Source organism: Sinohyriopsis cumingii, chromosome 3 (genome assembly GCF_028554795.1).
Source record: "Sinohyriopsis cumingii isolate HCF-2022 chromosome 3, ASM2855479v2, whole genome shotgun sequence".
NCBI classification, from domain to species: domain Eukaryota; kingdom Metazoa; phylum Mollusca; class Bivalvia; order Unionida; family Unionidae; genus Sinohyriopsis; species Sinohyriopsis cumingii.
Genome location: NC_142963.1, coordinates 144,917,867 through 144,940,150, shown reverse-complemented (window position 1 = coordinate 144,940,150; position 22,284 = coordinate 144,917,867). Strand labels below are relative to the sequence as shown.

The window sequence follows — 22,284 nt, the reverse complement described above, 5'->3', positions numbered from 1 at the left end:
CAAAGGGATCATTGGGTGAAAGAGAGACATTGATTACTTTAAATTCTTTTAAATTTCATTTATTAAATTGTTATTGTTTAAATTTCATCTTTGTATTTCTTTTAATTTAACTGTCGGCATTGCTGACTGGGGGCTCGTAGCCATAAATATATTTAGTCAATAAATAATATAGTGTCCAGAATTAACCTTCTGAATAAGGACCAGGGGAACTTCTCATAATTCGTTAAAGTCTATAAGAAGAACCCCACCCCTAGACAACCACTACACCCCCACAACATTCCTTATCTTTACATTCCTTATCTTTACAACCGTCCATGATGTTTGATATTTTATTAAAGAACCTCCTCCACCGCGGGTCCTTTGGAAAGAAACACCTGGGTCTCTCCTGGTTCATGTTCAAACAAAAGTTTCCTTTTAAGCAATTTAAGAAAGTTGTTCGTCTCTGGCCCCCTTACGGGCCCTGGAGCCGGGGAAACATCCCCCGGCCCCTTGTCTGCCCTGTCTACAAGCGTTGCTTATATGAAACTTTATAATGGTAGTTGCTTATTTTGCTTCTTGATTCATTCTGCCTCACGTAATGCTAGATCTTAAACGTTTTCTTCCCATATTATTTCTTTGGTCAAACACACCTACGGTATATTACTAATGTTTACTTGCATCTTTTATTAATGGCTAATGCTGATTGACTTTATGTGTTACTACAGTCGAATGAGAATACATCCAAAGGATTAAAACAAAAGAAAATTACATGATAAATCATCGGTTGATTAGAAGGAAATTTGGGGATTGAGGATTACTCAGGCGCGCACTATATTTTTGTTTTCCTTTTTATTATACAAAAGCACAACAAAGTTAACTTTCACAAATGAAAACTTAAGCTCATTTTAAGATGTCAGTTAATATAGATCAAGTGTGTGTGTGTGTGTGTGAGAGAGAGAGAGAGAGAGAGAGAGAGAGAGAGAGAGAGAGAGAGAGAAAGATTGCAAAACTTTTTAACATATTTATTTGCAATTATTGATGTCAAAATAATCGAATTAAGATACCTGTTGGTATTAACGGTCCCGTGGGGACTTTAGTGTACTCTTCAACCGATACATAAGAGGTGAGTAAGTTCGTTTGAAGTGATTTATCAAAGTGAGGGGGGTATGCTTTTTCTCTTATCTCTTTTATTGATTTTTATTTTAACTACCTAGCACTAAAAGAAATACCTTGACTATTGTACTGAATATATAGTTACGTTGTTGAGTTTACACCATCTTTGCTAGCCAAGAGTCGTCGAGCCACTTCTACATCGAGTATCTGATTGGATGCAGCTGAAAGAAACTAATCCAATTAGATTGCTCATTTCGCATACCATGGAAGAGAGTTCGGAATTCATATTGTGACCTCAGTGTGTAACTACACGCAGGGCCGTAGAGAGGGCCCTGGGGTAAGAAACAAACGGGCCTCTTCTAGTTCTTGTTCAAACAAAAATTTTCTTTTATAAAATTAAAAGGTGTTATTAAGCCCGGGCCCCAGGGCCGGCGCTACCATATAGGCAAACTAGGCAGCCGCCTAGGGCGCTGATTTCGGTGGGGGGTGGGTGCGCATTTTTTTATTTTATTGTTTATAAATTCGGGAATTGATATTTTCCGGGGGTGGGGGTGGGGGGTGGGGCAGGGGACGCCAAAATCTAACCTTGCCTAGGGCGCCAGATAGTCTGGCCGGGTCTGGCGCCGCCCCTGCCGGGCCCCAGTGATATATACCCATGTCGGCTCTGACTACAAGTGTCTCGTGTCAGTTTCTATAGATCAAACTGTTCACACGCCTAGAAATGTAGCCCGCAGAATTGTTTTTTTTTTGGGGGGGGGGGGGCAAACATGTAGTGGTCAGCTATTAAGTTTTACGGATGTAGGCCAAAACTTGTTTGGAGTTGAAATCGATCCTATGTGCGGACGTCCTTGCACGCTAGTTTTTCTTTCAAGTTAAGGAATGAATTCAGGAGGCAGGGGACAGTTTTTATGCACAAACTTAATGCCGCATTCACCGGCCAAGTATAACATAAATCAAAATTTTCTATGACAAAAATGAGGTCAAAAAGGTCCATATTTTGGACAGCTATATTAAAACAAAGCATAAGAATAATATCCACTTGACCAGAGAAGTCAATGGCAGTTCATAGCAAAGGAAGTTTATGCACCCCAAACCCCAAATTTATACCGGCATTGTTCACGTCTTGCCGAAGGTGATTTTTGACACTATGTAATGCTCACAGTGCAAACACAAACCCTTTTCCTATATGATAATTCTGCAAAACAGTGTGGACTAAACAAGGCTGATGCAATTGAAAATAACTGTCATCCAAGCCGTTTTTTAGATATTCTCCTTGCTACCGAACCCACGTGTCTACTGCTATGGGAGGCTAGCTTTTCTTCCCAGCTGGCTATTGGTATATCACTATGTACATACTGCAGAGTAACTATGGAAGGTGTACATGCCTGACAGCAATTTCAAGAACAACACAAACCCGAAACACCAAGTGCACAAATGTATCCATATCTTTAATTAGTAAACAGTACTAGCTGAAAACGTCACACCAAAGCCTTAAGTTAAGAAATCTGACAGGGGCCAATTTATAAAACTATCCCCTGCCACCTCAATATGGAAGTCGTCCTATTTAACAAACGAACATATGTAACGAGCTCTATCATTGGTCAATTGATTTTTAATTTACAGACAACAACACAGGCATATACATGACGATACATACTATTGGAATATTAATCCGCATTCGTGTTGTCTGAACCATACTATTGGAATATTAATCCGCATTCGTGTTGTCTGAACCAGTCTCTTCCTCTTTTCTTGTTAGTCGACGGGCGAGTCTTGTAATTTTAATGGAAACGCTTATTTTTTTTCAATTGTCTGCCAATAAAAGTGAAATGTGATCTCCCTGTTGGGGTTTGATCAAGCTGACTAAAATACAGTATAGGTATTGTAATGTCAACAAAGGGTTAAACCCGGAAGGGCGAAGCCAGGGCGGGGCAAACGGGATGTGGCTTCCTTTACACTCTTTACTGGTATTGCTGGTATTTTGGACCGTTGACTTGCATCAATAGGCATATTTTCAAAACATTCCAGGTATTCTATTCGGTCATCATCTTTTATTCTCACTACATGAACTGGTTTATAATATGGAATCTCAGTTTTAAAAAGAAAAATTAAATTTGGAAAAATCATAACTGCTTTTCTTCATGCAACGGTGAATGTCCCATTAGTGTCATAAATCTGCATACAGAAAAAAAACTATGCGTATGTAAGTACTTGTGTGTATTTAAAATAAACCGCGGTACACGATTGATTTGGGGGACCCCTGAAATGCACATTCGTCTAAAATACCAGGGGGTTACCTCCTCCTTACTATGAGAAGAAGGAGGGGGCCATATTTCGTGACCTGAAACCTATGTCATGAGTATTTTCTAGCCGCGCCCACCCCACCATGACTCCGAGCCAATCAAAATTAAAAATTACAGTAATCGTGTCCATGCCACTTCTATTTGTCTACAAATTTTAAAGTTACTGTAATTATTTGGGACCGTAAAAGGAGTAAGGTTTTAACGGGCTTCTGTCGACAATACCACAAATCTCTTTGATATGATTTATTTTCCATTGTTATCAATTTATATTTTTTGCAACTAAAGGAAATGATTATTACCTAATTTTCCTGGGAAAAGCTGGAGGTGTCACCAGAACAGTAGGCAAATATTCGTTAAGAAGAATGAAACAGGCTTGTTTCTTTGGTTGTTTTTTCCCCCATTGTTCTGTTGTTTCCAAGCATTACGACTGTAAAAGTTTCTTAGTTTCAGTAGGACTGCATCTTACATTCGAGTGAAAACCTGGGATTGTTTCTGGTATGCCAACCGTACATAGCTTGCTGGGTTCCAGCTTCTGCAGAAAATAGAGGAAGCAATGTGAACACGAAGGTAAATCCGTGGTTCAAAGTCTCCCTCGTGTTTTCTGCAAACGTATAAACCCACCAAACTCGGCATGGTTCCCATTTAATGATCCAATTACTAATGTAGGGGAGAAAGGCAAATACCTCTTTTGGGTTTTCTTCCATGCATAAATAGCATACTGTTGCTCGTTTACGGAAATTTGAGATATCTGTGGAAGACCATCGCCGCCAAAAAAAAACATGAAATTAAAACAGAATGAGCAATTTGCAAATAAACCAAGAAAAAAATGAAATAAAATAAGCATGCTTGTAAAACAGGAATATGAAAACTCAGACAAAACTCAACTAAAACAAATGAGGCACAAAAACAAAACAGACAAATGTAAGAAAACAAAAAAGAACACAACACAAAAGAAAAATTAAACTCCAATCAAAACAATGGTATCTATAATAATGACAAGACTAATACTCAGATAAAACAAACGGGGCACAAGAGAAAGAGACAAATGCGGAAAAAAACGAACAAAACACAAATGAAAAATTTAACGCCAATCGGAATAACGGTATCTAAAATGATAGATTCAATACTCGGAATAAGCAAACGAAGCACAAACGCTACATTAGAGTATACTGGTTCTCTCTCTCTCTCTCTCTCTCTCTCTCTCAGAAACGGGCCAGCAAACAAACTGACTGAGAAACATAGATAACGAAAGACCTACACGAATAACAATACATAAAGAATGGTTGCCAGAAAGCAATATATACATGTTAAATATGAACTGACGAGACCAATGCGCCATACGGTGTAATTATACATATGCCTTTAACGTAATTAATTAATATAGCCCATATGCCTTGACTATGCCGGAGGGATAAATTTTACAACAGAAAAGAAATATTCTTGCAGAACAATTAGCGAAAATAGGGGAAGCAATGTCATTATATTGCTTGGTAAATCTTGTAAAGCACACTTCTTCTATACATGTTTACTACATTGACAGAAAAGTAAGGTGTTATATGGACAGAGGTAACTAATTTAATTCCTATAGACCGTAACGTAAATATTTGGCCAAATTACTATAGTTCTGTGGTACGATTGGCCGTTATCCCTTTCATCTATAAATGAACTATCCAGAAAGTCCCAATAGAAACTTTTAAAAACGATGTAAACGATTTGCTGCACTCCTTGATATTGCCCAAAATTCTCTTGCTGGTGGTCTAATGGTTAGAGCGTCCATATCGGATGCGGGAGGTCGCGGGTTCGAGGTCTGGCCGAGTCATACCAAAGACTTGTAAAAATAGTACTTACAGCTGCCTCGCTAGGCGCTCGTCATTAAGAGGTTAGTGTTAGGACTGGTCGGCCTGGTGTTAAGATAATGCGACTGGGTGGGACATCATGCTACATGTCTGCAGCATGGAGTCTCAGTGCTAGACATTACTATAAACTGTCACACTGCAAACATCGTACCGATATGACTGAAAAATTGTTAAAGCTACATTAAAAATCTAAAACACACACACACACACACACACACACACACACACAAACACACACACACACGCATGTGCCCACAACGAAAGTCCATCCCAACGAGAGCTACCATTTTAAATACAGTAGTACCTGGTTTTAGATGCTATCCTACTAATATGTAAATTTATTCGTATGCATGTTTCTTCTGGAATATTACGTTCACTTTTTTCCTGGACATTATTATCAGTCAATGAGCATCCTTCACTTAAAAAAACAACAACTGTACTGTATTTTGTATACACTTAAGCTGGTTCCGTATCTCATACAAGAGTGACTTACCAGTAACCATTGATCAAACGTGTATTCTCGTGACCATTTATCAACAGGGTATTCCCGTTACCTTTTATCTACAGGGAATCCCCGTTGCCATTTATCTCCAGGGTATCCCCGTTGCCATTTATTTACAGGGTATCCCCGTTGCCATTTATTTAAAATGCATTCACTTGATACCTATCCTTAGTGTACAACCGTGACCATTTATCTAAAGTGCATAAATATGACCATTTATTTATAGTATATTCCAGTGACCATTTATCTATAGTGCAAAAATGTGACCACTGTTCTATAGTGTATACCGGTCCCGGTTTATTTAAACTGTAAACCCGTGACCATTTATCTAAACAGTTTTAACCGTGATTAATTATCTTAAGGGTATATCGTGACCATTATCTAAAATGTATACCTTGACCATTTATCTAAAATGTATACCGTGACCATTTATCTAAAGTGTATACCTTGACCATTTATCTAATGTGTATACCTTGACCATTTATCTAAAGTGTATACCTTGACCATTTATCTAATGTGTATACCTTGACCATTTATCTAAAGTATATACCTTGACCATTTATCTAAAGTGTATATCATGACCATTATCTAAAGTGTATACCGTGGCAATTATCTAAAGTGTATCCCCTTGACCATTTATCTAAAGTGTATACCTTGACCATTTATCTAAAGTGCATATGTATACCTTGACCATTATCTAAAGTGTATACCTTGACCATTTATCTAAAGTGTATACCGTGATCATTTATCTAAGTTGCATACCGTGACCATTTATCTAAAGTGAATACCATGACCATTTATCTAAAGTGTATACGTTGACCATTTATCTAAAGTGTATTTTTTACCATTTGTCTAAAGCGTATACCGTGACCATTTATATAAATTGTATATCGTGACCATTTACCTAAAGTGTATATCGTGACTATTTATTTAAAGTGTATACCCGTGACAATTATATAAAGTGTATATCGTGACCATTTACCTAAAGCGTATACCGTGACTATTTATTTAAGGTGTATACCCGTGACAATTATATAAAGTGGATATCGTGACCATTTACCTAAAGTTTGTCCCCGTGACCATTATCTAAAGTGTATATCGTGACCATTTATCTAAAGTGTATACCGTGATCATTTATCTAAGTTGTATGCCATGACCATTTATCAAAAGTGTATATCGTGACCATTTATCTAAAGTGTAGACCATGACCATTTATCTAAAGTGTATACCGTGATCATTTATCTAAAGTGTATACCGTGATCATTTATCTAAAGTGTATACCGTGATCATTTATCTAAAGTGTATACCGTGACCATTTATCTAAAGTGTATACTGTGACAATTTATTTAAAGTGTATACCCTGACCATTTATCTAAAGTGTATACCCGTGACCATTTATCTAAAGTGTATATCGTGACCATTTATCTAAATTGTATACCTTGACCATTTATCTAAAGTGTATACCATGACCATTTATCTAAAGTGTATACCCGTGACCATTTATCTAAAGTGTATATCGTGACCATTTATCTAATCTGTATACCGTGACTATTTATCTAAAGTGTATATCGCGACCATTTATCTAATCTGTATACCGTGACCATTTATCTAAAGTGCTTATCGTGACCATTTATCTAAAGTGTATACCGTGACCATTTATCTGAAGTGTATATCGTGACCATTTATCTAAAGTGTATATCGTGACCATTTATCTAATCTGTATACCGTGACCATTTATCTAAAGTGTATACCGTGACCATTTATCTGAAGTGTATACCGTGACCATTTATCTGAAGTGTATATCGTGACCATTTATCTAAAATGTATACCGTGACCATTTATCTAAAGTGCATACCGTGACCATTTATCTGAAGTGTATATCGTGACCATTTATCTAAAGTGTATATCGTGACCATTTGTCTAAAGTGTATACCGTGACCATTTATCTAAAGTGTATACAGTGACCATTTATCTAAAGTGTATACCGTGACCATTTATCTAAAATGTATACCCTGACCATTTATCTAAAGTGCTTATCGTGACCATTTATATAAAGTGTATACCGTGACCATTTATCTAAAGTGTATACCGTGACCATTTGTTTAAAGTGTATAGCGTGACCATTATCTACAGTGAATCACCGTGACCATTTATCTAAAGTGTATACCGTGACCATTTATATAAAGTGTATACCGTGACCATTTATTTAAAGTGTATACCGTGACCATTTATTTAAAGTGTATATCGTGGCCATTATCTACAGTGAATCACCGTGACCATTTATGTAAAGTGTATACCATGACCATTTGTCTAAAGTGTATACAGTGACGATTTATCTAAAGTGAATACCCGTGACCATTTATCTAAAGTGTATACCGTGACCATTTATATAAAGTGTATACCGTGACCATTTATCTAAAGTGTATACCGTGACCATTTATTTAAAGTGTATCGCATGATCATTTATATAAAGTGTATACCGTGACCATTTATGTAAAGTGTATACCGTAACCATTTATTTAAAGTGTATAGCATGACCATTTATCTAAAGTGCATATCGTAACCTTTTATCTAAAATGTGAACCGTGACCATTTATTTAAAGTGTATAGCATGACCATTTATTTAAAGTGCATATCGTAACCTTTTATCTAAAATGTATACCGTGACCATTTATCTATAGTGTAGACCATGACCATTTATTTAAAGTGTATACCGTGACCATTTATCTAAAGTGTATACTGCGACTATTATCTGAAGTGTATCCCCGTCGTAATCATTGTAAAAAGTGTATACAGTGACCATTTATCTAAAGTGTATACCATGACCATTTATTTAAAGTGTATACCAGTGACTATTTATCTAAAGTGTATATCGTGACCATTTATATAAAGTGTATACAGTGACCATTTATCTAAAGTGTATACCGTGACTATTTATCTAAAGTGTATACTGTGACCATTTATCTAAAGTGTATACCCGTGACCATTTATCTAAAGTGTATACCCGTGACCATTTATCTAAAGTGTATATCGTGACCATTTGTCTAAAGTGTAGCCCATGACCATTTATCTAAAGCGTATACCGTGACCATTATCTAAAGTTTATTCCGTTTCCATTTATCTAAAGTGTATATCGTGACCATTTATATAAAGTGTATATCGTGACCATTTATATAAAGTGTATACAGTGACCATTTATCTAAAGTGTATACCCGTGACCATTTATCTGAAGTGTAGACCATGACCATTATCTAAAGTGCATACCGTGACCATTTATCTAAAATGTATACAGTGACCATTTATCTAAAGTGTATATCGTGACCATTTATCTAAAGTGTATACCCGTGACTATTATATAAAGTGCATACCACGACCATTTATGTAATGTGTATACCGTGACCATTATCTAAAGTATACGCCGTGACCCTTTATCTAAAGTGTATATCGTGACCATTTATCTAAAGTGTATATCGTGACCATTTATCTAAAGTGTATACCGTCACCATTATCTAAAGTCTGTAGCCGTTACTATTTATCTAAAGTGTATACCCTGGTAAACTTGAAGTTCTTTTTCACCATCATATTAAGAGTCTTGACGCTGTTCACATGCGAGACAACGCGTTCTTTTCGCTTAATGGTGTGATGTTCCATAGGTAATCTAAGTCGATGAAATTTGCCAATAAAAGATTGTTTAACAAGCGGTTATTATGAAGTGATCTGTGAAGTGAATATGACTATGTGCCGATTGGTATATAGAAAATCTTATTAATTAAACATGAAACCACCTTGCAAACTTAAAAAACAAAACTTTAACTCGGAATAGAACGCTGACTCCGACGCCGACGCATTGGTCTCGAGAAAGTGATACCATGTCTCTCCATTGACTTTCGCAGGCGAAACAAAAAATGCTACTCACCTTTAGGGACTGCAAACCATTATATTTCGGACAATAAATCTGTTTCCTCCCAAATATAAGAAAATATTGCTTTGGGCGATCTTAGCAAGTGAAGAAAATCTTTATGTCTACATCAGAACACAGAAACCCATTAATGAACATTCCTTCTCTATAAATATCTTCGCGTAGCAACGAGGCCGGCACGGAAGCAGCTTGATAACTGAGCGGCAATCCGGTACACTTCTAGCCTTTTATTATTGATCACAGCAAGATTTTGCTTAGAAGAGAAACCCTGCTTTCGGCCCAGTCACAGGAGTCGATATTTACGTATATAGGAGACCTTTCAATTGATACAGTATCCATATCTGACGTACGCAATATGAAAATCACATGTAAATAAAAATCTCAGTTCTGGATCGAAGTTGACATCAAATTTTGTTACCGCTCATATCAAGAAAGTTGTCTCCAAGTGTTTGTGGTAGTACTCACATATTGTCTTAGTAAGAATCTTTAACTCTGACCTAAGAGTGTGTGTGTGTGTGTGTGTGTGTGTGTGTGTGTGTTATCTGGATTTGTAACGTAGCGTTTACGATTTTCCAGTAATATAGCAACGATGTCTCCAGTGTGGCAGTTTATGATGATGTCTAGCAATGGGGCATCATCCCTTAGACATGAAGCATCATGTCTCACATAGTCACATTATCCTGACACCAGGCCGACCAGTTCTGTCTTAAATTTTTAATGCTGAGCGCCAAGCGAGGTTGCTGCTAGTACTATTTTTATGTCTTTGGTATGCCTCGGCCGGGGTTCAAACCCGCGACCTCCCGCATCCAAGGCGGACGCTCTAACCACTTAGGCCATCGCAGTGGTCTTGAATGATCTAATTTAAACTGATTGATTGATTGGTTCATTAGCGCATATGAAAAAGAGTATTTCCCCACTAACAACTGACTCACCGAGGATCCCGTTTATGATCCGAAAGAGTGAAAGGAACCTAGGCAAATGAGTGTGAGTACAATGACTCATAGTTAAGGTAAACGTTCATCCTATGATGTAACCCCTGTCGATGGCAACCAAACATCGGAGACATATGGAAAGAACCTAACGCGCAGACTACCCCCACAATAGATGAAACAAAATACAGTCAAACTTTGTTGCATATTTGTGTCAAGTAGCCAGCTCGAGTTTTAATGCCTAATCAGATTGTATTGTCGGCTTCCCACATGTGTGACTCGAAATACTTGTGGGAACTACATAGTACACTCTTATATTGTAATCTGACGTACTAAGCGTTAGTTATGCCTCGCCCCAGTGTCACGTTTAATGTGTGGATAGTGTTGTGTTGAAACAGAGGTCTCTGCACGTTTCAGTATCTGTTCATGGCGTGTGTGGAAAAATATGGGATTAATCGCTGCTTTCTTCGCTGACAGAGAAGAAAGTTACTGAAGTAAAATGTCATTTAAATAAGAGACATATGGCAGTGAAATATAGAGTACTTTTTCTTAAATTTAAAAACATTACGATCAAACTAATGTTTGAATTTGAAAATTTATATTTATACATGTGTTTATGTTCTTCTGTCCGTCTGTCGGAAGGTATCTCTGTCCCTTGGTTTGTTTTCGTGTCTGTCTATATATCGATCTGTCAATGTCTTATCGAACCATTTAAATTTCTGTGATCCATCCACGTCATGCTATCAATGAGTTTGCTTATGACTGGTCGGAAAAGACAAATGACCAAGCGTCTGACTGATTGTGCTTAATCTAATATAATCCTTGTAGTTTTATTTTATGAAACAGTTCGACTTTTTCGGACCATATCACCCATGTTAAGTAATATATGTAAATAACAACTTCCAATGAATTGCCTTCCGGGAAGCCGCAGTAACTAGATCGGTCGAGCGTCAGACTCGAAATCCGAAGGTCGCGTGTTCGATAACCGCCCATTAATTACTGTGTCGAATGCATTATAGTGCCCTAAAAGGTGCATAGCTCCTAAATGCCTCAGTATGATTTGTCTCATACACTGGATTAAAATACCGTTAAAACTTTCCGATTTCGTACAACCCTAACACCAGCAACATGGCGGACGACCAATAGAACGGTAAACCGATCTTTAAATGTCAACCGATTCCCAAGATAAGTGTATGTAAATATACATACACACACACAGAAAGGAAGATAAAATGTTGATATTGGGATTGTTTATGAAACTGCAAATTACGTGATTAATTTTGCATGAGCTTTTGTTGGCTCCCTCGAGATTTATCTATGCCATAGATCAATAATGTCTCCTTTTTCAGGATGTCGCTTATCTCTCATTAATTGTCATTTACAAATGGACCAGCTTCGTTATGTCTTATACAATCAATTAATAACGATAAGGTGGCATCCTGTCCCGGTACCTCATCCATCATCACCTTATCGCCGGGACACTTGTTTGGTATGCACTTGTAAATGACATAACCTTGTACTTAATATAATACGCACGTGATGCATAAAAATTGTGTGCTGGTTCTAATAGTCTGGTACTCTGATATTTACATAACTTGTCACATTCATAGGAACATGGTACGAGTGGAAGAATCACCTTAGTAGAAGACGCTCGATACTGACTAATACCAGTGTGTAAACGAATATTTAATCAGAAGAAATTTATAACATAAAATGATAAGTATAAACTAAATCATGCAAAATGTAAGAGCTATGTAAGTGTTGTATGCATTACATAGAGAAGGAAAACAAAGACATTTATTTAGTTATACATTATATACTAGATGGAAACCAAAGATACAGCTATAGAGTTATATACTGCATAGAAGAAGGAAACCAAAGATACAGCTATTTAGTTATACATTGCATAGAAGAAGGAAAACAAACATAAAGTATTATACATTACGTACAGAGGGGAAACCAAACATACATTTATCTAGTTATATACTGCATACAGAGGGACAGCAAAAATAATAATGTATTTATCCATTATGTACAGAAGGAAACCGAATATAGAGTTAAGTAGTTCTACATTATGTACAGTGGGAAACCAAAGATACAGTTGTGTAGTTATACGTTACATACAGAGGAAAACCAAAAATACAGTTATGTAGTTATATATTGCATACAGTGGGACAACAAAAATAGTTATGTAGTTATCTACTACGTATGAAGCGCCAACCAAAATAGTGATATATTCATACATTAAAAACAGAAGGAAACCAAGGTTACGGTTATGTATTTCTATATTAAGTCTAGAAGGAAATATTACATACAGAGGGAAACCAAATAACAGTCATGTAGTTATACATTACATACATACAGAAACCAAAAATACAGTTATGTAGTTAAACTTTACGTACAGAAGGAAACCAAAGATACAGTTGTAGTTATAAATTACATGCAGAAGGAAATCAAAGATACAGTTGTAGTTATAAATTACATACAGAGGGAAACCAAATATACAGTTTTATATATATATATATATATATATATATATATATATATATATATATATATATATATATATATATATATATATGTATGTATATATATGTATGTATATATATGTATGTATATATATATATATATATATATATATATATATATATATATATATATATATATATATATATATATATATGACATATTACTTACAGCGGGTAACTATATACAGTTATGTAGTTCGCATAAATATCGGAATTTAAGGACAGAGATACAAGAATGTGAAAATTGATACAAAAGACAGTTAATTAAAACAAGCAAGTTAAGGTCAGTAAAAAATGTACACAGACGACATACACATATGGTAGTAATAGTAGTAGGATGGTTTAGTCACACGTTAACAAAATGCTTTCTGTTTGGTTCTAAAATGACCAATCAAATATCTTTAGTCTGAATTAAAATTGACCAGTTATACATCTTAAGTCTGACTTAAAGTTGGCCCATCATATATCTTACGCATGAATTAAAGTTGGCCCATCATATATCTTACGTCTGACTTAAAGTTGGCCAATCATATATCTTACGTATGAATTAAAGTTGGCCCATCATATATCTTACGCATGACTTAAAGTTGCCCATCATATATCTTACGTTTGACTTAAAGTTGGCCAATCATATATCTTACGCATGAATTAAAGTTGGCCCATCATATATCTTACGTTTGACTTAAAGTTGGCCAATCATATATCTTACGTATGAATTAAAGTTGGCCCATCATATATCTTACGTTTGACTTAAAGTTGGCCAATCATATATCTTACGCATGACTTAAAGTTGCCCATCATATATCTTACGTTTGACTTAAAGTTGGCCAATCATATATCTTACGCATGAATTAAAGTTGGCCCATCATATATCTTACGTTTGACTTAAAGTTGGCCCATCATATATCTTACGTCTGACTTAAAGTTGGCCAATCATATATCTTACGTATGAATTAAAGTTGGCCCATCATATATCTTACGTTTGACTTAAAGTTGGCCAATCATATATCTTACGCATGAATTAAAGTTGGCCCATCATATATCTTACGTCTGACTTAAAGTTGGCCCATCATATATCTTACGTCTGACTTAAAGTTGGCCAATCATATATCTTACGTATGAATTAAAGTTGGCCCATCATATATCTTACGCATGACTTAAAGTTGCCCATCATATATCTTACGTTTGACTTAAAGTTGGCCAATCATATATCTTACGCATGAATTAAAGTTGGCCCATCATATATCTTACGTTTGACTTAAAGTTGGCCCATCATATATCTTACGTCTGACTTAAAGTTGGCCCATCATATATCTTACGTTTGACTTAAAGTTGGCCAATCATATATCTTACGTATGAATTAAAGTTGGCCCATCATATATCTTACGCATGACTTAAAGTTGCCCATCATATATCTTACGTTTGACTTAAAGTTGGCCCATCATATATCTTACGTCTGACTTAAAGTTGGCCCATCATATATCTTACGTCTGACTTAAAGTTGGCCCATCATATATCTTACGTCTGACTTAAAGTTGGCCCATCATATATCTTACGTCTGACTTAAAGTTGCCCATCATATATCTTAGGTCTGACTTAAAGTTGGCCAATCATATATCCTAAGTCTAATTTAATACTTTGCTTTAAGAAATTTAACACAGGTTCTTAAAAGAAAATAATCTGGTTAAAATCTGTGGCAGTGCTGGTTATGGAATGGAAGAGAGTTCCAAAGGTTTCCTGACACGTACGAAGAACATCGTAAACCATAACTGATCGTTCTTCCATTAGTAATGTTTGAGACTGTTTAGATAAATAAAACATAGAATATGAGTATAATAACAGAGTTTATATGACGCATGACCACTGTTGTGAATATCTAAATTATTACCATCTCGTGAAGGGTACGAGAACGACACGAACATACTTGTACATTTCTAAAATACCATAATCGAATATAGAGATACGCGAATACCAACAGTAACACTGGTAAATATTTTAATCACCAACAACCAGTTTATTGGTACGAGAACACATCGAGCACACTTGTAAATTAAAAATAGTAAATATGTTCACCCATGCACTACTAATTATCAGTTAAACGTGTGTCTCACAGAGTGGAAGTCGACACATTCAACAAGAATGCATTCAATGTCATAGGACACTGCCATTGGACTCGGGTCGACGTTAACCTTTCGGGAAATAGACACCAGTCAGTTATGTGTGGCACAGTATCGCCTCTTCTGTGTCTTTAGTTGTATACGAGGGATTTCACTCACCAATGGTGGGTTTTATGTTTGGAAGTTTGTGGAGTTTTTATTCTAAATACTTTACCACAATGGACATAATGATTTATATATTTCAAATAAGTATACCCAACTTTGAAGAAGATACGCGTATAGTTTAGTTAAGAATCACCCAAAACGATGGCACACAATTAAAAAAAAATACCATTGGCAATAAATAGAGAATAGCATTTTATGAACGATTAAAATACTGAGGATTCAGCAAACAAAACACGTTCCTACTTCTATCATAGCAGATGTAGTTCATGATATATTAAATATACTTTGAGACTGAGAAGCAGGGCAACCTAAGTATTCGATTGAATCTACTGTTGTACAGCGGAAACCAGTACTGGTAACTGAAGAAATACAGGTGCAAGATTATTATTTTTTTTTATTTTTTTTTTTGGTGGGGGAGGGATATAAATTCAAATTCACAGCTTAGACGTGAAATTAGATTAGAACCTAAAATAGAAGAATTGTTTGATGACGCTTCAGGTCAACAGCCAAGAATTTGCTCAAAACAAAGAACGACAAAGAATGCTGTCGAAATTGCAGGCTTGAAAATACACGCTTTTAAAAAGCTGAACAACATGTGGAACACATAAGACTTGAATGAGAAATTAAGGAAGAAATAAATGATTGTAGAAAAAGGTAATAAGATATAAAATGGACAAAATTAAATTGATGATTTTATAATCAGGTATAAATATTGATAAATATTTATCAGTTAAACACGAAAATGTCTTTTTATATAGTAATCATATTACCTGAACTTCCGCTTGAAGAAGTACTAAAACTGCTTTTTTAAAAGAAAAGGGTGTAGCAATAGATGCCGTAGCTACAACAACAGCAATGAAAATATCAATGACAATTTTGTGTTCTGTCTGTAGCTGTGAAGTGTTGTGTTTCCCTGTGTTGTTCTTACTCTTCCTAATCCCATTTAGGTTCTGCAAAAGAAAAACACACTGGATGAAAATTCAGCCATCGTATTGGCTGGTTTAGCCATTCAGCATTCAGTGATTGTATTTCCTGGTTTAGCAATTCAGCAGCACCAGGACTGGCTAGAATTATTATTGGTGTCATAAGCCATCTGCTAGGGAGTGCAGGACAAATTGATTCTTTCCTTGATGAACATGTTATTTAATTTGTTTATAATTAGTAGGTTAGTTGCTTGTTTGCATTTTGTATTAAGGATATAAACAAAGCATATAGGACAGACATAGTCTTTCAAATGCACTAATGAGCCAATCAAAGTAGTTGACGTATTTACTACCAAGAACGTAACCTAAAACAAATCTTAACTATTCCAGTAATTATTATTATTATTACTATAAATATTTGCTTGTTTATTTCGTTGTTATACCTTGTTTGTGTTTTGCAGTCAATATTGATGTTTGGCGTTTCTAAATTGTTATGTATGTGATAACGTTTGAGGCTGGGGATAATATGGAAAACCTGACCTTAGAAATATCATCATTGGATTGAATGGGAAACCTGGCTACAGAAATATCATCACTGGGATAGAATGGAAAACCTAGCTATAGAAATATCATCACTGGTATAGAACGGCAAACCTGACTACAGAAATATCATCACTGGTATAGAACGGCAAACCTGATTACAGAAATATCATCACTGGGATAGAATGGGGAAACCTGGCTACAGAAATATCATCACTGGGATAGAATGGGGAAACCTGACTAGAGAAATATCATCACTGTGATAGAATGGGGAAACCTGGCTATAGAAATATCATCACTGGGATAGAATGACAAACCGGACTATATAAATATCAACACTGGGATAGAATGGCAAACCTGATTCTAGAAATATCATTCTTTTATCTCCATGATTTTATTTTTTGTTCCTTGCTGTCCTCTACAATTTTTGTATCGACACTTACCTCAGTATTGATAATAGAGTTTAACCCAAGTTAAAACGAGTCACTCATTTTTGTTGTTAATGTATATTGATGTTTAAAACCAAACTGACCATTTTCATTAGCATATCACTTGGTAACAAGAAGATACCGTCAACCTCAGCAGTACAGTCCGATCTCACTATGAGTATGTTTTGTATTGTTAGAAATTTTACCATGATGTTTTCATCTGTATCGTACCCTTGCTTTCCTAAAAATGATATGTCTTTTATCTCTTTAATAGTTCTTGATACAGACTGGAATGGGAATTTTGTTTCCCACCCGTGTACCCAAACTACAGACTTCAACTGGTCTACTATTTTGATTTAAACCTTTAAATGCCTCATCTAATTAGCCATTACCATACTTGCGTATTTCGTAGCAGTCCAGATAGTCCAGCAAGTAAGTTTAGCATTTCCCGTCATAACATTTGTTTCGTCAGATGAAGATGTTCTCCAGCATTCAGCGAATGAAGACGTTCTCCAGCAATCAGCGGTAAGAGTTATACCTTGTAACTGATGTTCGTAAGCATGGAACAAAACAGTAGGGTATGAATTCAGAAAACCATGTTTTTTGACCTATCATATGTCAAGTGTGTGATTTGTCCGTGATCTTATGGTGTGATGAAAGTTTTAAATTGTCACATATCAAATTGGATGGTTTTCTATCTCGCGGTTGTTTTTGGATTTGAATGTATCGTCATAGGGTAAATCTATTTTATATTCAGACAGTCGATTGCTTGTCCTGTAATAAACACATAATATGTTAAATGATCGCTAATTTGTCTAATTCTTGTAAATATTGTCCTTGAAATGCGTTAACGAAATCCCACACCAGACGTTTCCATGAACACTGCCCATTTTTGATTCTACCATAATTTCGTGTTTTATCGTGGTCTGTGTTATTTTCGCGGAGTGACCACTAAAAATGTCAAAGTGCAGGTATCACAAATGCTATTTAATTTCAGAATAGTGGTGTTTTGCATTAAAATGAGAAGCGGAACAAGGGACCAATCTCTACTTGTTAAATTTTTAATTTGAAGTCAATATCTGTATAAGGTTTTACTTTTAGGTAGATAAAAAAAATATTTTGTAGAAATCATTCAGCCGCTATTTACTGTTTTCAAAATTCACACTTATATCTCTTCTGAGTTTTCTTTCTAATTTGTTCATTATCTTCGTTTTAATACCAAATTAATTAAATTTCCTTGTAGCAGTATTTACATCTATTGTACCTTGTATTTCAGTTTTCCATTTTCCGCATCAGTTTCCTCTGCGGTATTTGTAACATTTCACAGCTTCGAATTGTACTCCGTCATCATCATTCAGCATTGCTGTTCCTTGAGACAACTGTATCATATATTTCATTGACTTCTTTTCAATAACTATTACAAATGTGAAAACGTATCATAAAGATCTATAATAAATAACACTATGAAAAGTATACTGTTTTTTTACTTCGTCTAAATTATGTAAAAGATCTTCCCATATCAATTACATTTGCTTAATTTTCTGGTAATGCTTTGTCATTAAAACGTCTTTTAGAGGCTCTAAAGCAGTTCTTGCTAAAGAATTTGTCAAGAATAAAATGCATAGTTGAATGTGTATTGTGTGAATGGCTGACAATTCTTTGAATTAAATTTAGAAGTGGTTCAAATGTTCTTATGATTCCAAGAAAATCTATGTGATTTTCGTCACCTTTTGTCTGGTAAATTCTCTAAAACCAAGTTTTCAAAACACATATTTTATGTATACCAATCTGTACTTTACGTGTGATGTTTTGGATGTACTCCCTTTTTACTGTCTCGTTTTGCATTAATATAAATTCGCATGAAGCATGTTTTACCACCTCCAGCTGTAAACAATTGATCATATATATCATGTCCTTTCTACTCACTTGTGTATACTTATTAGAGTTTATTCTTATGCTCATGACTGCTGCTGTGGCTTAAGTGGTTAGAACGTCCGCCTCGGATGAGAGAGGTCGCGGATTCGAACACCGACCGAGTCATGCCAATGACGTATTAAAAACGATACTAGCAGCTGCCTCGTTTGGTGCTCAGCATTAAGAGGTTAGTACTAGGACTGGTCGGTCTAGTGTCAGGATAATGTGACAGGGTGGGACATGAAGCCACATTCCTGCGGCATGATGCCCCAGTACTAGATTTCACTATAAACTGCCATTCTGCATACATCGTAGCTATATGAGTGAAAACTTATTAAAGCTACGTTAAAAGTCCAAATCTTTCTCTCTCTCTCTCTCTCTCTCTCTCTCTCACACACACACACACACACACACACACACGCGTAGTATACTCTTCAAAATCTTTTAAACTCGGTATATGTCGTCTTGTCAGTCGTGTAGAGATAATTCTTGTTCATGAAACATAACGCCATTGTCTTCTCTCTTTATGTCTTCAAGTTTGTAAATACCTGATCATCAACACTTATTATCCTGAGTCTGAATATGTTTTCATGCAGACAGGAAGGAAGCCCTTTGCAAAAATGGTTTATATTTGAATATTCTTCTTGTTTCGACAATTTTGAATTTAGGAGTTCTAAATGTATCGGTCATCAAATATCGAGATAGATTGCTGCGTGATGTAAATGTTGTGTTTCCTGCTATATTCAGCTTAGTACCATGTCAAATCATTTTTTCCTTTTTTTTCAATAGAAAAATGCGTCCATATTCCAGTCTGCAGAGTTCTGTTAAACATTTCCACTACCAATGTTTTCAGTCTCAGTAAGATTACATGTCAGGATTGTTTTCTTTTCTTTCGATTTCTCTAATATTTGTTGTTAACTCTTTACATTCATCAAACTGATTTTTTGTTTCTTCTTTTTCAGACTAAGCGTATATTGCCAAAACAGATGTATTTGTATCCATCATTGCCCTTTTTCTATGCTTGCAAGAATGACTGCCTCCCACTAACAGAGACACTTCTTTTAGGGAAATCATTTTCTAGTTTGCTTTCGTGATGTATAAGTGAATTACTTAGTTAACCGTTCTTTCAAATTATGTTTTATTTCATTTTTTCCTATTTAATTTGTTCCCGCAGCTGATTGATGTTTGTGTAAGCAACTTTACTTATAGGAATGTACTAAGGATGCAGTAAATACCGTTTTCTGCCAGCTACATAAACTGTATAAAAACATCCAAATAATATTTAACTCTTGTCATTGTATCTGTTATCAACAAACCAACAGGGCAGTCATTTGGCAGCAGCTTGCAATGATTTCTCAGCCCGTTGGAATGTACCAATGATTTGAGATTTATGTTAAATTTCTTCAATCCTTCAGTGACACGAGATAAATCAAATGTACTTTGTATATCTATATTTTCTTTCATAGCTTCTGTGCCAGAGTGTTCGAAATTATAGTCATTGATACTTAATATAGCGACATTTACAAAGAAATTATTGAAGATCTTTACTACAAAACACTAATAAAAATAACATGAACACTTTGTTATAAAATAATTGAAATCTGTGATAAAATACCCTTGTTGACCAGAATGGGTCTGATGTTGGGTTGAAAGGACCAGAATGGGTCTGATGTTGAATCGAAAGGACCAAAATGGGTCTGACGTTGGGTCGAAAGGACCAGAATGGGTCTGATGTTGAATCGAAAGGACCAGAATGGGTCTGATGTTGGATCGAAAGGACCAGAATGGGTCTGATGTTGGATCGAAAGGACAAGAATGAGTATGATGTTCGATCGAAATGACCAGAATGGGTCTGATGTTATGTCGAAAAGATCAGAATGGATATGATATTACAGGTATATGCAAGTTAGAAGTTTAAGTAGCACATACAAATACGTTGATTTCGCCGGCAGAAATAAGCGTACTTTAGGTCGGGAGAGTTCAGAGGTAATGAGCTCACTTTGTGCTTATGGAGTTCCTGGTTCGATCCAAGCTCCGATACACGCAATTATACGCGATATTCGATCCACGGTAGCTTGTTTACTCTAGATCTTCCGGTTTGTTCCATCTGTAACTTCACATTATGTCAAAATCCGAGCAACGACAAAGCGTAGTTAATTTTGCTTACACTAATCCAATCGACATAAAAGTACATTAAAAATGAAAGAATTACTGAAACTGGTGGTTGGGATGGCAAAATACGCCTTTTCAACGCCCTAGCAAATTGCCAATAAAAATCTCTTCGTTTATTTATCAAAAAAATTAAAGCCAGTTCGTTCTCAGTCCAAGGAAACGTCATAAATTCTGTATAGACCTAGAATTTTCTCGCAAACTATATACGCGATAAAGAATATAAGCATCCAGCCATGGAACTGTTTGAATAAATGGCTGGAGTTCTTGAGGCGTTAAATAAGTTTAAGTTATCCCAGTTATCATAAGTCGAGAAAAAGGAAACAACATGAAATAAAAAAGATAACAATCTTAAAGACATTGGAAAATTTAAAAGGACACGATGGCTTTTGACCTTCAAGTGCAAGATCGGTTCATGGTATTGTCATGGATGAAAAAAAATATTTTGCTTAGAAACGCTACTTATTGTATCGAACATGGCAACGTAGCACGCGGAGCATTGTTAGTGATTTAGATTTTCCTATAGTTTAGGAAATAGGGTTTTTACTTTTCATTTGATGAAACATTAAAGTCGTGTCTGCCTGAATGGCCTTAGCAAACGCAGGGCCTAATTTAGATCATTTTGGCGGGGTCAACTGATTTACGCGCGGGGCCCCCTGTGAGTACGACATTTGGAAATAAACATTTAAACAACATAAAAGTTTCTTTCATCGCTTTAAAATTAATTTCTCTTCATAGATATATATTTAAAAATGACTAACGCGCGGCCAGCCTGTGAGCGAGGGTCCCGATTGGGTCAAATCGGTCCAATCAGCATAAGGCCGGCCTTGCTGAAAGCCCATCTGGCATTATTGCACCTGTCCGTTGTCTTTGCTAATTAGGCTACCATTATGTACCCG

At 35.7% G+C, this 22,284-nt stretch overlaps 1 protein-coding gene across 1 annotated transcript in view; it reads right to left on the bottom strand.

Moving 5' to 3' along the window:
• The window catches only part of LOC149804068 (orexin receptor type 2-like), a 35,309-nt gene extending 25,362 nt beyond the window's left edge, over nt 1–9,947 (bottom strand). Inside the window, exon 1 of the mRNA XM_089953949.1 lies at nt 9,670–9,947. The gene's annotated coding sequence lies outside the window, so the exon portion shown is untranslated. The remainder of the gene's footprint in view (nt 1–9,669) is intronic.
• Between the last annotated feature and the right edge of the window lie 12,337 nt (nt 9,948–22,284).